At 38.4% G+C, this 16,314-nt stretch overlaps 1 protein-coding gene across 2 annotated transcripts in view; it reads right to left on the bottom strand.

Annotated features, from left to right (window-relative positions):
* Positions 1 to 16,314, bottom strand: part of NHSL1 (NHS like 1) — a 103,028-nt gene that overhangs the window by 62,557 nt on the left and 24,157 nt on the right. The window lies entirely within an intron of this gene.

Consider the following 16,314-nt stretch of genomic DNA (forward strand, 5'->3'; position numbering starts at 1 on the left):
GATGTAACTTTGAGGTTGAGCTTATTGTCAGGCAGTTACAAACCATTAACAGTCCTTGAACCTGAAAAACTCCCACTGAAACCTAATCTTTAAGGCTGAGAGCAGCCAGTGACATCGTGCCACAGAAAGAAAGGGAAAGCCAATCACGGTTCTTATTTGCATGACAGCCACATCAGGCTTTGTGCCTTGGTGCCCATTCATTCGGTTTCTCTCCGACAGATCAGAAGTTTCTCCTCTTTAGAGTCTACAAAAATAGTGCAGATTTTCCTCGACAGAAGTCAAGATGAAACAAACGTGTTCCCTATTTCACTAGGCCACTAGGAACTTCCAGATCTTTTTATAGGAGCCGACAGCCTGAGAGCAATTCCAGTTAATTCAGGGTGCATGGGATTTAAACTGATTTGGGGGGGGGGGAAAGCAAAACTATTGTTTCCCAACCACGCCCCTAGGCTCTGCCTCCTGTAACAAAGGAACATGTACAAGCAGTAAAACTTTAGAATAGAATCTCCCAGGAGCTGCAAATGATGACTTGGTTGCATTTTTGTGCAAATTGGGATGCCTTGCCTTCCCACCCTTCATTGCCCGTGATTGAGAATCATCATTGTATGTTCCAAAGTGTGAGCATATTTACATCTAGCTGCAACAACTCTCAAAAAAAAAAAAGAAAAAAAAAAAAAAAAACCCAAAAAATATAACTCCCCCTTCCAAATGAGAAATTAAAATACTCTAATCATTTTAATCTTTATTTTAAATGTAATTCTCACCTTAGCACCCAGTTTTTAGAATTCCACAATCATCCTCCCCTCGTAGTAGTCTCAAACAAACATTACTTGAGTTACTCTTTAACTTGAATATACTGTGTGGAGTTACCAAGTTCTAGTACTTTTGCCCATTTGCAATTAACCACAGAGTACTGGGAAAACACAGATAGAGACAGAGAAATCAGAAATGGGGTATAAACAGGCTTTAGAGGCATATACTCCAGTAGCAAAGGGATAGGAACAAAAAGAAGAACACAGACCAGGAAATCCCATGAAGAGGGACAAAGGAAAAAATGCTTCTCACATCTCACCCCAGTTCCACTTCATGGCCAGACAGTTTTGAAACAATTTAGACAACCTCTTATTTCATAGCTTTGGGCCAGACTTACAACTGAACGGAAAAATGTAATAATCCACTAATTCAAAACATTTAGTTTGTAACAAAGGCTCTTAGTCAAAGAATAAAATTTATATAAGGGGCTCTCTCTAGGGAAAGCTTTGGAATGATTCCTTCTCAAAGCTTTTTATCCCTTTAATGTTATTTTTTGAACAACAACAAAAGCACAGCAAAAAATAAAGAAAATAGAAATATTACCATATTACCATGCATATTATCACAGATTTCCAATTTGGCTTCTTTCATCCTATGCATAGCTTTAAAGCAATTAATTTGCCAGGTGGCAAATGAGAAACAACTGAGAGTGTATGTCAGCTTCTAGAACTGCCTTAAATTGGTGGGCAAAGTTCCCCTTTGGAAAACAAATTTATCTGCAAGAGTAATCTCGCTCTGCTCACTGCATCAGAGACAGGTAGAGTTCTGGGCAGAAACACTCCTATTCATAATCCACAAGTGTTTCAGGTTAAGTGTCACCATGAACACTTCCAGTTGAAAACAGAAACTGTTCTTTCAAGGAAACAGACCCTAACTATGCTCAATCCTCCACAGCATGTAGCTTTTCATGTACTGACTCAACAATGGCATCTGAACATAGACTCATTCATCAAAAGATAAATATTGAGCACCTATACTATTAATAAGTGCCATTCTTTCATTCAGGTGGGATACACCATTGGACAGAACAGGTGAGATCCAGCCCTCATGGAGCTTACATTATTTGACAATAAGTACAATTGCACGGTATATCAGAAGGTGATAAGTGCAATAGACAAAAGAAAAAAGTTGAACAAGATAAAAGAGGGTTTGAGGGTAGTAGGGTGGCCATGTTGTAGCATTATAGGAGCCAGGGTGGTCCTCATTGAAAAGGTGAGATTCGAGTAAAACCTTGAAGGAGGTGATGGCAAGAAAACAAAACTCACAACGAATCCTACTAACTCTTGTTTTAAAGAGGGAGAGTTATTCTTCAGGTTGTGAGACACATTTCCAATCCACCAGGACTAGAGAAGTGCTCTTCCCCCTCTTAGAAAATGAACTGTAATAAGAGTCACATGTGGAGTTATTTCCTTTCTCACTCAATATTATGTCTGACAATAAGTGGTCACAGTTGTGGAAAGACAATGCCACTACAGTTGGCCCTTGGAATCCATTCTAGGACCCCCACCTTGGATACCAAAATCCATGGATGCTCAAGTCCCTAATATAAAATGGTGTAGTATTTGCATATAACCTACACACATCCTCCCATATACCTTAAGTCATCTCTGGATTACTCCTAATACCTAATACAATGTAAATGTCATGTTATATTGTATTGGTTTTAAAATGTTTTATTTTTTAGTAATGTATTGTTATTCATTTCTTTTCAAATATTTTCAATCCGTGGTTGGTTGAATCCATGCATGCAGAACCCTCGGAACAGAGGGCTGGCTGTATTGATACACACCAGTCAGTGGGAAACCTATGGGCAGGAAGTAGCTTCCGTCCCAGTATTGTAGGGCGCCTCATGCTCTATGCACTATTCCATGCTGACTTATAACTCCATAAATCCAGATTTTCAGGTAATAAACCAAAATAAATTATCACATTTATTGTGTTACATATTCAGTTGTATTTTATAAGAGCTTATTCATTATAAAGTTTTCCCCAATAACACTGTCATCTCTTTATAACCTTCGTATAAGCATGAGAACAGGGAAGTATCTCCATCATATAATTTGCATGCCTTAATGTCATGGATTTTGAAGAGCCATGTCTTTATGGAAGTGGCTAGTATTTTAAAATTGTTCAATCTAGCCCAGGAAAGGTGGCTCATGCCTGTAATCCCAGCAATTTGGGAGGCTGAGGTGGGATGATCACTTGAGGCCAGAAGTTCAAGACCAGCCTGAGCAACATAGCGAGAACCCATCTTAAAAAAAGAAAAAAAAAAATTAAAAAGTTATCAACCATGCAGACTCCACAGCTGTCTTCCTTCTTGTCTCAGAGTTAATCTGCCATCCCCTGAATGCCTGCTCTAAACCTCCTGCTTCCCGTTTTTATCCACATATTTATCTTTTCTATCTCCTAACATTCTATCTCTAAGAGTTTTTAAAAAAATTCTTAGTGGTCATCAGTGGACTTCTAACTAGTTACCGATGGTATTTTTCTTTCTCTTAATTTGTCTAATTATCTTCATAATCATACACTGCTAACCACCCACCCCTTGAACTCTTCTTCATTGACACCATAGCATGTTAGTTCCTTTCCTACACCTGATTGCTCCTTCTCTGGGTTCTGACACCTCCAAACAAGCTTCAGAAATCTAGTCCTTAAACCTCTGTCCTAGGCTATTTACTTATTCCCCCTCGAAACTTGAATGATTTTGTTGGCATAAGGCAGAAGTCAGCAAACTATGGCCCTTAGGCCAAACCTAGCCAGCCCATTTTAAAGGGCTGAAAAAAAATTAAAAGAAGAAGGGTATTTCATAACATGTGAAAATTATACAAAATTCAAATTTCAGTGTCCAATGATAAAGTTGTAATGGGTCACCACCACACTCATCTCTTTAAATATTGTCCAAGGCTGCTCTTGGGCTATAACAGCAGAGTTGAGTAGCTACAGCTAAGACCATATGGCCCTCAAGGCTGAAAATGTTTACAATCTAGACCTTTAGAGAAAAAGACTGCTGGCTCATGGCTTAAGCTACTGCCTTTAAACATCCTGTTCAATCTTCATTTCTATTTTCATTCACCTGTCCTTTAGTTCCATTTGCGAATCTCTACTCAAATTTCACATTATCTCAAGTTCAACATATCTAATTTAGGGCAATCTGCTCCCCCACCCAAATTGCTTCTCAGAAACTTTCTTACTTCTGGTATAGCTATAGTTATGTTTTTCAATGGAGCAGACAGGTAAATTTAATCCTCAATTAAAAATGAGAAAACTGAGATTGAGAAGCTAATGCAAATGAGAGCTAAAACAAGAACCTAGGTTTCCTGATTGCTCTCTCATTAGCACTTAACAACTTTTGAAAAGACTTCTTTAGTTGGTACATTTCAAGTTAATATAGCTTACACAAGAGTCCTTGTTAAGACACACAAATAATAAAAATATTTAAGAGTAAATCGTTGTTCTTCAACAGTATTGTCAAATGTTCCAGAGAAAAATATGCTGTGACATCACCTGAATAATTCTGGTGGCTTATCCTGGTCCAGGATTTTGGGATTCTATTACCACCACTATTGCGTAATATTTGTATCCTTACTCATAAGGTTTCAGCTCTTCTGCTTAATCTTTCAATGAAATGAAATCTTAATTCTAATCAACACTTTACATTTTTTTCCAGGCACCACCTGATCACTTCTACAGTTATCTGATTACTTCCCAGGAGTAAGTATATAAAAGTATAACAACACACTAGTAAAGAGACAGAGGAATGTTGTGCAAAGTAAAAATTTTAACCGTAACTATGCATTTATTTATGTTTGATTGTTAAACAGTTTTATACGGAATATTTACTGGCTGCCTTGTGTTAGGCATCCAGGGTAAAAGTGAATCAAACTCAGCTGTGCGCTGACCTTAGGAAATTCGGGGGGTTGGGGGGCAGGGAGACACACCCAAACAGATAAAAGTAATAACGTAATGACTAAGTCTAGGGAGAGGGATATGACCACGAAGTTCCCAGGAAAATGATAAAGTGTACCTTCCTCATTTAGAAGAGGACCAGCTATTAGAGAACATAGCACAAGAGAGGACTCTTAGGTAATGCACAGGACAGTGCACAGGGAGGTCTCCCAACACTCTGGTGAAGGTCAAGGGGAGATCGCCATGGGGAAAGGCAGAGAGAGAGAGGCGGAGCAGACCCCAGGGCCTTGCTGCCACATGGGGTGGGCTGTAGGTGGTGGGCAAGGGAATGCTCGCAGGGGTTTAAAAATGAAAGCTGTAGGGCTAGTGTCCAATTTTAATAGATCCCTGGTGCTAAATGGAAAGCCAATGGGCAGGGAGGCAGGGACAGGCTGGGAAAATGGTGCCACAATCCACACAAAAGTTGGGAAGGTCAGAATTCATTCTCAGCTAGGTTTCTCTTTCTATAACTCCTTGGTTTTATTAGCCAATGTGTGACAGTCTGTGGTGCATTTCAAGAGCCAAATATACCTGAGGTACAAAGTTTAAAAATTTAAATCCTAGCCATTTAATAAATGACTCTGTTATCACCCATGCTTTCATCTTAAGTACAACCTTAACATACACCCTCACTATTTTTATGAGGGACAAAGATTATATCTTTAAACCTAAAAGCTTCTTAAGAGCAGAGCTGTCTAAGGCTCCAGAATTCATGGATCTAGCCGTGCCCATCCCCCACAACTCCCCCGCCCTAGTCCCAGTCCCCACTGACACAAAACCACAGGCCCTCCTCGGGGCACTAAATGTCTTGATTTTGAATCCAAACACTTTCACAAACATTGTTAAGCAATATTGGTTAAAAGAGAATACTTTCAAATGTTGTTAACAGGAGTTATATGCAGAAATAAGGCATACTTATATCATATGTATACATCTTTTAAACTGCACAAAATTTGAGTCCTTGAGCAATTGAAAATGAAACATACAGTCAATAAAGATCACTGTTCTTCCAAGTTGAAGAGGAGGGAAGGGAAAGAAAAATCAAACAGAACAGAGTTCTGGTCAGGGCCATGCACTAAATGATCACCAGAAGCACTTCTCAAAGGAGTTTTAGCTCTTCAAATAGAAAATTTCTCAGCCCAAACTTATCTATAAATGGTGCTTTTACTGCTTGTTAATTAGTTCTAGGTCATTTTCTAAAATACAGTTTAACATCTAAAGTGGAAGACTATACATGACTAAGTTAATTTAGATGTACTCATCTTTATACAAGTTTAAGATACTTGAAATATAATTTTGAAATCCACAGACACACCCATTCATTCTTTTGCTTTTCAGACTCATAGGAGCACTGGAAAACACCACCACAGAGAGTACAACACAAACCTCGGGGCAAATAAAATAAAATGTACAACACCTTAGTAGTAAGGGATTTTAGAAATTCTAAAAATTAACATCATCTACTTAATAAATATTCATAAAAATGTCTTAGAGATAGCTTAGTCCTATTCTGTTTATCAAGGCACAAAATCTTCCCATTACTTTAACTTTTGGAGTTAAGAATCATGTTTCATGTTTTTATGAACACTTTCACACTGAGAGCAATTATGTATAGTCTATAGTTCTTATCTATAAAAATAACAATTTTTTTTTTTTTTTTTGAGACAGAGTCTCACTCTGTTGCCCGGGCTAGAGTGAGTCCCATGGCGTCAGCCTAGCTCACAGCAACCTCAAACTCCTGGGCTCAAGCAATCCTCCTGCCTCAGCCTCCCAAGTAGCTAGGACTACAAGCATGCGCCACCATGCCCGGCTAATTTTTTCTATAATTTTTAGTTGGCCAGATAATTTCTTTGTATTTTTAGTAGAGACGGGGTCTCGCTCTTGCTCAGGCTGGTCTCGAACTCCTGAGCTCAAATGATCCACCCGCCTTGGCCTCCAGGAGTGCTAGGATTACAGGCGTGAGCCACTGCACCTGGCCTAAAATAACAATTATTAAAGCTCAAAAAAAATTAATAACACAGGCAGATAAATTAACACAATCAATAAATACGTAAATAAAGGAGTAAATTTTGAAAATAGGGATGCCAGATAAAATCCAAGATGCCTAAAGTTGAATTTCAGAAAGATAAAAAATGATTTTTTATATACCATATCCCAAATATTGAATGGGATACGCTTACATTTAAATTTAACTGGGCATCTTGTATTTGCTGAATCTGGCAACCCTATTTTTAAGTACAACTTTTAAAATTTATTTAAGGTTATAGGACAGTAAGAGTTTGAATGGAGTAGTTTGAAGAAAAATCATTGGTTGCATTAAAGATTTATTTTTAAAAAGGTGACATGATTAAAGGAATTTTTAAAATCTACAGTAAAAGTCATCTGTGAATACAATTGTAATTTATGATATTAAAAAAATATCTTTAAGAATTTGACAAAACAGAAGTAAAAACCATATTATTCAAGACAAACTGAATGGACTGTAGGTTCCTGCTGTTTGGCATTTAATTGATTAGAAACAAACCAAAAGATGAGTTTGGTCACTTGTGACTTAAGAACCAATCTCTTAATTTTTGCATCAGCCATTTTTCTTACAAATTACTCCTATTCATCTCTTAGTATTCTAAGATCTTAAGTATTTAAACCTTCTACCTTTCTTTGATTTACTTAGCAGGTTTAAGTCATTACTGAAGAGCTGCCACGTAAAGGAATATTAGAGCAAACACACAGTGGAAGGACCAGCCTGGCATCACCCTCACCCAGCAGACACTAATAGTGGGCAATTGATAGTATGAGCCCACCGATGTGATGAAATACCAAGTATAAGCATCACCTATGGTAAATTTAAGTTGACCATTTTTGACAAGTTAAACTTTCCCAGTTTACAGGAAAGAAAAGAGCTAGAAAAAAATGGAAAACAATCAGTCTAACTTAAAGTGAGACATGATGCTGTTCTGGACTCTCCAATAAGTCAAGACTAAATAATTAGTAATAATAATGATAATGGGAATGTACCAGATTAGAAGGGATTTAAGGAACATTACAACGAGATACCTGATCCTGGATAGGATACCAGTTTTGAATAACTCAGCAATAAAGCCTTTTTCAGACAAGTGGGAAAATTTGAATATACACGGGTATGATCTCACGCTTATGTGTTCAGTTTTTACAGTTGCATGATGAGGTAAACACACACATGTTTAAAAGGTAATGCTGCGGAGATACTGTCCAGAGAATGAAAATATGTATGTGATAACAGATACTCAAGAAGAATTATTTTAACTGTCCCATGAATCATGCTATTTTACAGAAGTACATTAAAAATCACCAATATTCTAGAACTTCATTGGTACAATGATCTTTCCTTTCTTCTGCTTATGAATTAATCTTTAATGATGAATCATATGACATATGGGAAAAAAGACAAATGGAAATCTCTCTCTTCATCAATATGGGGTGGGAGGAATGGTTGGGTGCCCAAAGGGAAACCTTAATAGATGATAATGTATCAGTTCTTTAGAAGGAACTTGATCTGGCATCCATTTTGCCAGTTCATTTTGATGCTAGGAAACACTCTTCACTCTGCATGTGTTGAAGCTAAAGGCTTCTGCTGTGGATCCTAGTTAATAATTTAATCCAATACCATTGCTACCATCTGCTCGGTCAATTTCAAAACGTCTGCTATCACTGTGACTAGTTTAGTCAAGCCACAATATTCATGTGACAAATGTTGAACAAATGAAAGGCGAGGCAGACAGAAAACATGCTATGAAAAAAAGAAACCCAAACCAAAAGTCCAAAACACAAAGGGAGCCCCGCTGACACAGCATTCGAAGCGCAGCCATGCCTGCGGGGATGAAAGGTACACAGTCCCCCTAGTGCAGGGCTGGGATCGTCCAGAGACTGTCCTGAGATGACAGAAATGAAGTGGGACAGACAGGGGAGAGCTTTATGAAGGGGATCGGGCCTGAAGTTGGAATTAATGGTGAGTACTGATATAATACGGGGAAGTCAAAGAGGGGAGATTTCATAGGCCCCAGAAAGTTAGAGCTGAAGAAAGTCATAAGGAACATTGAATCCACTCCCTTTATTTGACAAATAAGTGACCTGCAGTAGATCACAGAGCTACCCAGCATCTGAGCTAATTCTCCATCTTGCAATGCAGCTTTCAACACACCATGCTACCTGCTGCCTTCACTGGGCAAGGGCCCGTGAGACGGGGGATCCAACCATCCAAAACTCATTTCTGCCTCTGTGTCTTTGCACACGCTATCAATCCATCGGGGAGGCTTGGTCCCAAACTGATCTACTCAGCATGCCTCTATCCATGTTTCAAGTTATAACTCAAACGTTAACCTTTATAAAGAAGCATTCCTTGACAGGATTTTATTAACTCTATATTTCAAAAATATGTCATTTTATTTCAAGGATAGCTTCTCCCAAAGTGAACTATGTCTGTCTTGCAGAAAGAGCATAATTTCATTAACTGTATCCTTTTATACTTGAACCAATTATTCTTCGTGGCATGTTGTATAGCCCTAATCCATCTGCCCAAGTAGTACTGATTCATCTAATTCATTCTCAAAGGCTACATTAGGTAAATAAAGGCTCATTTCAGGAGAGGAAAATACATATGAGCAGAGCCACATATTGATGGGCTCAAATGTAAAGTTAACTCACTTTACCTTTCCTGATTCAGTCATTCAAAACACATTTTGTGAATGAATATAAAGGGTCTAGCACATATTAGAGAAGAGAATAATTTTAAATCACTTGGAAATTAAAATATATTTTCTGTGCTATTTAAATTTAACATAATTATATACTCTTTCAATAAAAATAACTTAAAAGAAAATGAATCTTTGAAAAGAAAAAAAAATTGATACAACCTTTCTTCTAAAATCTTCAGGGAAGAAAAAGAAAATCTCATTTTGGAATGAAAAGCCCAAGTATAATATGATCCTAAAGTGCTTTATACTCTGAGCTCTCTTATATTTTTAAAATTGGATATTATCAAGGACCTGCTTGATTAATGGTGTTATAAAACCTACAAGGAATCTATACTTAAGAGGAATTTTCTACTCAGAAAAAAATTGAGGGCAAAGGAAGACTTTCTAATAAATACCAGAGGAAACTGACAAAATAAAGTAGAAGGTCGCCACCTACAGGAGACACCATGACACTCAATGAAATACTGGTATGTGAAAATGATTCCGGAGCTGTCACTTTCAGAAAGCCCTCTGGTTTGGCAGGTTCTCATTTGTGGTCTCATCTCAAAAGAATATCCTTGTTTGCTTCCACCTTAGAAAGACCATATTTTATAACCTGTGTGCCCCTTTGAACCTCACTTGGACAAAGTTGATAGTATACCTCCAGAAAGATTATGAATATTCATAAACTACCTAGTGTCTGTAACAAACTCAGATTAAGGAGTTATACAAAACATTTCTGAAACAATAATAGGGCAGCAACATTAAACTGAAAAACTAGGGCTAAGAGAAAATTCACATCAATTTATAACTAAAATGTAAAACCTTACAACAAAGGAATCCAAAAAAGAGTGTTTTCATTTGGAGAGAGGATGACCCTGAAATCACACTATCCAAGAATACAAAACATAATTAATTTAATATGACCAAAGGCAAATCACATTTACCTTTGCCTAATTTCTTCCCAATTAATGATCAATAAGTATAAATATTTATATTTAGAGAAAAAGGACAACTAGGCTCATCTTGTTTCCTGTGATTTCTTGTGTTGTTTCACATATGGTTAAGATGAATGCTACAGTTAATAGGCTGGTATGCTCCACTGCTTTTGTGGGGAGACAGCTGGTTCACAGGCAAAATGAAAATGAGACAAATTAAGATGGACCACTGTGGTTTGCTGAAGAACTGACAGCAATACCTATAGTTCAAAGTCTCTAGCCGTATTCGGTTTTCTAGTATGGGAAAGGGTTAGTCTAGGTGAGTATATTTTATTTGATTAGTGTTGGTTTTTTTCAAAAAAAATTTTTTACATTGTCCTTAACTACTGAATACACAGCAGCAGAATTCTTCAAACAGCAAAACCATAGTTCCTTATTAAGCATGAATGCTACCAAGGTTTTGTAATTAGGTTGGAGGAGAAGCATAAAAGCAAAGAAAGCTTGGCATAAAATGCTATCTGGAATTCATCTAGAAAGTACAGAACTTTCATTAAAGTCAGTCAAAGACTTTTTATGTAAATAAAACCTTTCCTCTAACCTCAATTTTTCATATTCTTTCACTGATTTTTCTTTTCAATTCAGAAAGATAAGACTATTTTTAATCAACGACAAATGAGAGCAAACAACAAGAAGAAAAACGATCAATTACTGTATGAAGATAGATTGCTCAGTATCTCTAAATTCTAGTAGTACCCTAATATTTCTAAAGCCAGGATTTCACAATGTAGCTTTCTAGACTGACACCACAGAAGCACTTCTGGGCTCCCTGGCATTCCCTGTTACTAGAGGGCAATACAATTAGGACACAGCTGGAGGGGAAGGGAGGCATGTTGATTGCAGAGCCTACATAATTAGACCCACATAGAATTTGAGAAAAATCAAATGGTAATCAAAACAATAATGCTAATAGTGCATAATGGCCACCGACTTTGTAAAAATGACAAGCTTAACTCTTCCCCACCAGCAACGTAGAGGCTCGAAACAGGAAAGAGAAAACACAACAGAAGAATTCTTCACATCTCAGCAAATAAAATAACATCAAGAGGATTAAGATCAACAGTTTTCCTCATGTACCTAACAATGTTTTTAACCTGCAGCCAAAATTTCAAAACTTGGAATTGTAAAGACAGGCGTAGATGTTTCATAATTCGATCCATTGTTTGTTTTTTACTAAAGAAAAAAGGCGAGGTAGGTAAAAATCACTCTATGAATTTGACCGACAACGAAGACAGAAGCAATCAATGTCTTCCTGAACCAAGATAAAAAAAAAAGTAAGATATTTAGAGAGAAAGTAAAAGAGATATTATTTTACAATGCCAAACAGTTTTTCTGGACCTCTATAGCAGCTCTCAGAAGACTCGGATCGATCCACTTTTATCACTTATCTGAAATACCCATCTCTTTGTGTGCTGCAATCCATATAAATCATTACATGATAAAAAAGTTTAACTGAAGCTGCCACAATCAATTTTCATTAGCAAACCATATTTAATTAAGTATATGTTTAGGCTATTGGAGACGGTTTTAAAATGCCTGCCCTCTCCCATACTTGTCTTGATGTTTACACACATTCATTTTTAATCTGACTGGAATTTAATTATCTTATTACAACTGATTTCTGAAGAGAAATACTCACCAACTGCACCCCATGGGATAGAGGAATCAGCCGCAGACTCCAGACAATATATTACATTCATTATCAAAATAAATCCCAGAGCATCTATGGAGAACTTGGTCTGGCAGGGTGTCCCATGTTGAAATAGGATAAAATTCACGTCTGTGTTCAGTTACCTCCCTTTTCCTCTTCCTCAGGGCAATGATAACTGCTCATCAGAAGGATAACTCTATATTCTGAACTTTCTAGCTTCATTTGAACTGTGTTTAACACCCCCTCCCCCAAAAAACGGCCTCTTCTATCTGCAGCTGCTGAATGCCACAAATAGCTTCTTGTGTCATTTGACTTAGAATGCACACCAAACTAGACGTGTTGAATGGCAACGTGAATGCTTCATTCAGAGAGAACCAAAATGTGTAGAATGTCCTAAACACATCACAGTGGCAAAGGAGATCATTAAGAAGTCTTGGGGCAGATGACTGCTTTCAGCAGTCGCCTGCAAATTCTTCTCAGGTCTATGCAAATGGCGAGAGAAAGGTTTCAGAAGATTCCCACAGTGATCAAAGGAGGACTAGCAAATTCCCCTCAGCCTGCCCTGTGTCTACATGGGGGTTTCCCTAACATTGCCTCTCTTCTCTACAACAAATGTGTTTTCCTCCTGCTTTCCTCATAAAATGTGCTTATCCTCAATCTATTTATGCGCTGGCCTCAATTATCCAGTCCAAAATTAAAACACTTTTTAATTTAATGTGCTATGTATTCTATATATGGCAGACCCGCCCCCCACCCCTTGGATATTTCTGTGAGCTCCTGGAGGGCTGGAGCCAAATCCATGCCCTTCACTTTGCACAAGGCCAGCCTTGGTGTCACGCAAAATCAGGTGCTCTGGAGATCGACGGCATGGCACAACACCTAGCATTCACAGAAATGGTGGGGGAGGGAGGGCCTGGAGAATTTAAAAGCATTTGTCTTATAGTGCCATAGTTTTCTAACTTCTACAAAATTTTTCCTTAAGAAATGCCTTGCAAATACTAAACAAAAATATCCACACAGATATTGGCTATCTTCACCAAAAGTGTATTTGTGAATATAAGTAACTTCTTGAAAAGTTTCCCTGTGTGTTGAAATTGGAATTTATTTTCTTGAATACCAGGCATGCTGGCAATCAAATGATTACAGGGGCTGGTGGGCTAAGGGAGAAGCTAAGAGTGAGAAGAAAAAACTCTTCTCTTGGTTGCTATGTAAAGATGCAGACAGAGAAACCCATGGATTGGCCTCTTACTCTCTTCCCATCATCCTTTGGGGCTCAGATGAATGTGCCATTTCTTCAGGAGAGCAAACCTCTCCTGACCCTCTGATTCTGTTTAGACCTCCTATTGTTCACTCTCATTAAAACCTGTACTTTTCTTTCATGGTACTACTTGATTTGTGTAGTGACTTAATGACTACATCTCCCACCAGGCACTTGATCTGGGCTGTAACACAGAGGCCATGTCTAGCTGAATCCACACCATGGAGGGGCCCAGTGCCGGGTTTGTAGACATGTGATTAATATTATTTTATTAAATGAATGAATTACAGCAAGAAAAGGAACAGTTTAAAGAAGATAATAATCAACTCCATAAAATTTATTCTTATGGTATTAAAAAAATACAGTCATCCCCCCTTATCCATGTGGGACATGTTCCAAGACCCCCAATGGATGCCTGAAACCACAGATGGTACCAAATGCTACATATTCTATGTTTCTACTTATATATACATTTATTAAAATGATAAAGTTTAATTTATAAATTAGACACAGTAAGAGATTAACAATAATAAAACAGAACTGTAACAAATACTGTAATAAAAGTTGTGTGATTGTGCGCTTTCTCTCTCTCAAAATATCTTATTGTACTGTATTCATCCTTCTTTTCATGGTGATGTGAGATGATAAAATGTCTACGTGATGAGACACTGCAACAGTCGACCTAATCACAGCAAGGGCTCCTATGGTACTGACCAGCGGGCCTCATCTACAGCATGGACCTTCTGGACAAATGGATGATTCATGTCCCAGGTGGAATGGAGCGGGAGGGCAAGAGATTTCCTCACAGTACTCAGAACAGTGCACAATTCAAAACTTGTGAATTGTCTATTTCTGGAATTTTCCATTTATTATTTTTGGATCACAGTTGGCTGCGGGTAACTGAAACTGTGAGAAGCGAAACTGCAGATAAGGGGAGACTACTGTAATGTTTAAGAATCCACAGCTTCTCAGACAGGTAGAGAGCTTTTAACTAGAGACAAAAGTATATTTCAAACAAATCATTTCATTGATCTCCAGCCGTGCCTCATTCATTAAAGACTCAACACACCAAACACTGCTCCAGGCATTGGAGATACCAGGATGAAAACAATCTTCTCTTATAAAGACTTCCTTGACCTTTTCATCTCCTATGCCATCTCCGCAGGAGAGTGGACTGTCCACTTCCATGTGGCTCATCCAATCCCTAATTGTCTCATCTGTCTCCCCTGCTAGGACCTGCACTCCTGGAGGACAGAAACTGGGCCTCATTGGCTTTGGAGACGTAACAAATGATACAATGAAAGAATAAACAATCTATTTCTTGTCCATAATGCATTCCATTGGATGGAAGAAGAGAGATACAATAAAATGGTAATAAGGCACATTTTAAATTAGAGGGTGCTTTCCTCTAATGGCTAGAAGAAAATAATATCAAGGAAAACTTGATATAGAACATGACATGTGAGCTAGACCCTGATGGGTGAATAAAGGCCTGCTCGGGGGAGAAGGATACGAAACACATTCCAAATTGACAAAAGAGCAAAGGCACAAAGAAGAAAGTGTGTGATCTGTGTACCGGAATACCAAGTCATGTGTGTAATGATGCTGTGTGGCACCTCTCACAGCTCCCAGTCGAGCCATCTTGTCGAGCACACAGCATGTGAGTGGCTAGAAGCTGGAGACCACATTTCCCAAACTCTTACACCTGGGCCTCAGCAGCTGGCCTAGCATTTGCCAAGCAGGTGCATGTGGTGAACTTACCTGACCACGTGAATCCTCACTTCCATGCTCCTGATGCTTCAGCTGTTTCTGTTGGTAAGTCTGACTGCTAAGGTAACTGCGAGCTCAGTGTCCAGTCCCTACTTTCGAGGAGGTGGGAGGCAGGGCATGTGGCACTCATTTTGCTACAAAGGTACACAGTAGAGGCAGTGTGGTCTGGGATTCAGAAAGCGGATGCCAGCTTTGCTTGCAGCAGAGATAATGAACAGCTCCCTTGACCAGCCACTCCTGGGTGTTCAGCTTGGGCCTGCTTCCCAGGCTTTTCCAGTGATCGTGTCAGTATATGCTCTATTTTAAATCCCCTTCTGCTTACATTGCTGTCTGCAACTGAACCTGCCTGAGCCAATCTGCTGGCCTGATGGGATGACAAAGAGGGGTTCATGGTGATGGCTATGGGAGCTATGGCAGGAAAAGTTAAGGCAGGATGAGTGGTGAGGAATCTTGCCTGTCAAGCTGAAAATGTTACTCTTCATTCAGTTAGTAAGGGTTGAACAAAGTTTCCATGCAAGATAGTGATCTGTGTTTTTTTTTAAATTTTAGAAACAGGGAAAACTGAATTGAGAAAATGACCAACTGTTTAAATCCAAGGTGTAGGGCTAGTTACATGGGAGGCTGAGGCAAGAGGATCACTTGAGCCCAGGAGTTTGAGACTAGCCAACACAACATAGCAAAACACCATCTCTAATTAATTAAATTAATTGGAGGGGAAAAAAACAGAAATGGAGTTAAACAGTCTGTCCTCCATATTTGGTGATTTCCTCCATGCCTAATCTTTGTTTCATAATACTTTCTGCCACTCTTAAATGCTTTGTCTATTCCAGGTAGGGCACCAACAGTGCCAGGAGTAGGAAGCTGTCACCTACTGACTCTGGTTAACCTCTGGACTCACCAGTCTCTCTTTTGATTTCATATTGTTGGAAAATGTGGGATGAATATTTTAGTTCCTGATTATTACCTGGTTTGTCAGACTGATTTTTTTCAAAGAGTGGGGGGTGCAGAAACTGTATAGTCATGATCAAAGCCCATGAATGAAAAAGAATAACATAAAACGCTTTCTCTGTATTCATTTTTAAAATGCTGAGTTTTCCCCAATCTGTTACATATGACTCTAAAGTACTGCATAAATTCTGACAAAGAACACGTAAGAAGATCTAACCACTATCA

The sequence above is a fragment of the Lemur catta genome, chromosome 2 (genome assembly GCF_020740605.2).
Source record: "Lemur catta isolate mLemCat1 chromosome 2, mLemCat1.pri, whole genome shotgun sequence".
Classification (NCBI taxonomy): domain Eukaryota; kingdom Metazoa; phylum Chordata; class Mammalia; order Primates; family Lemuridae; genus Lemur; species Lemur catta.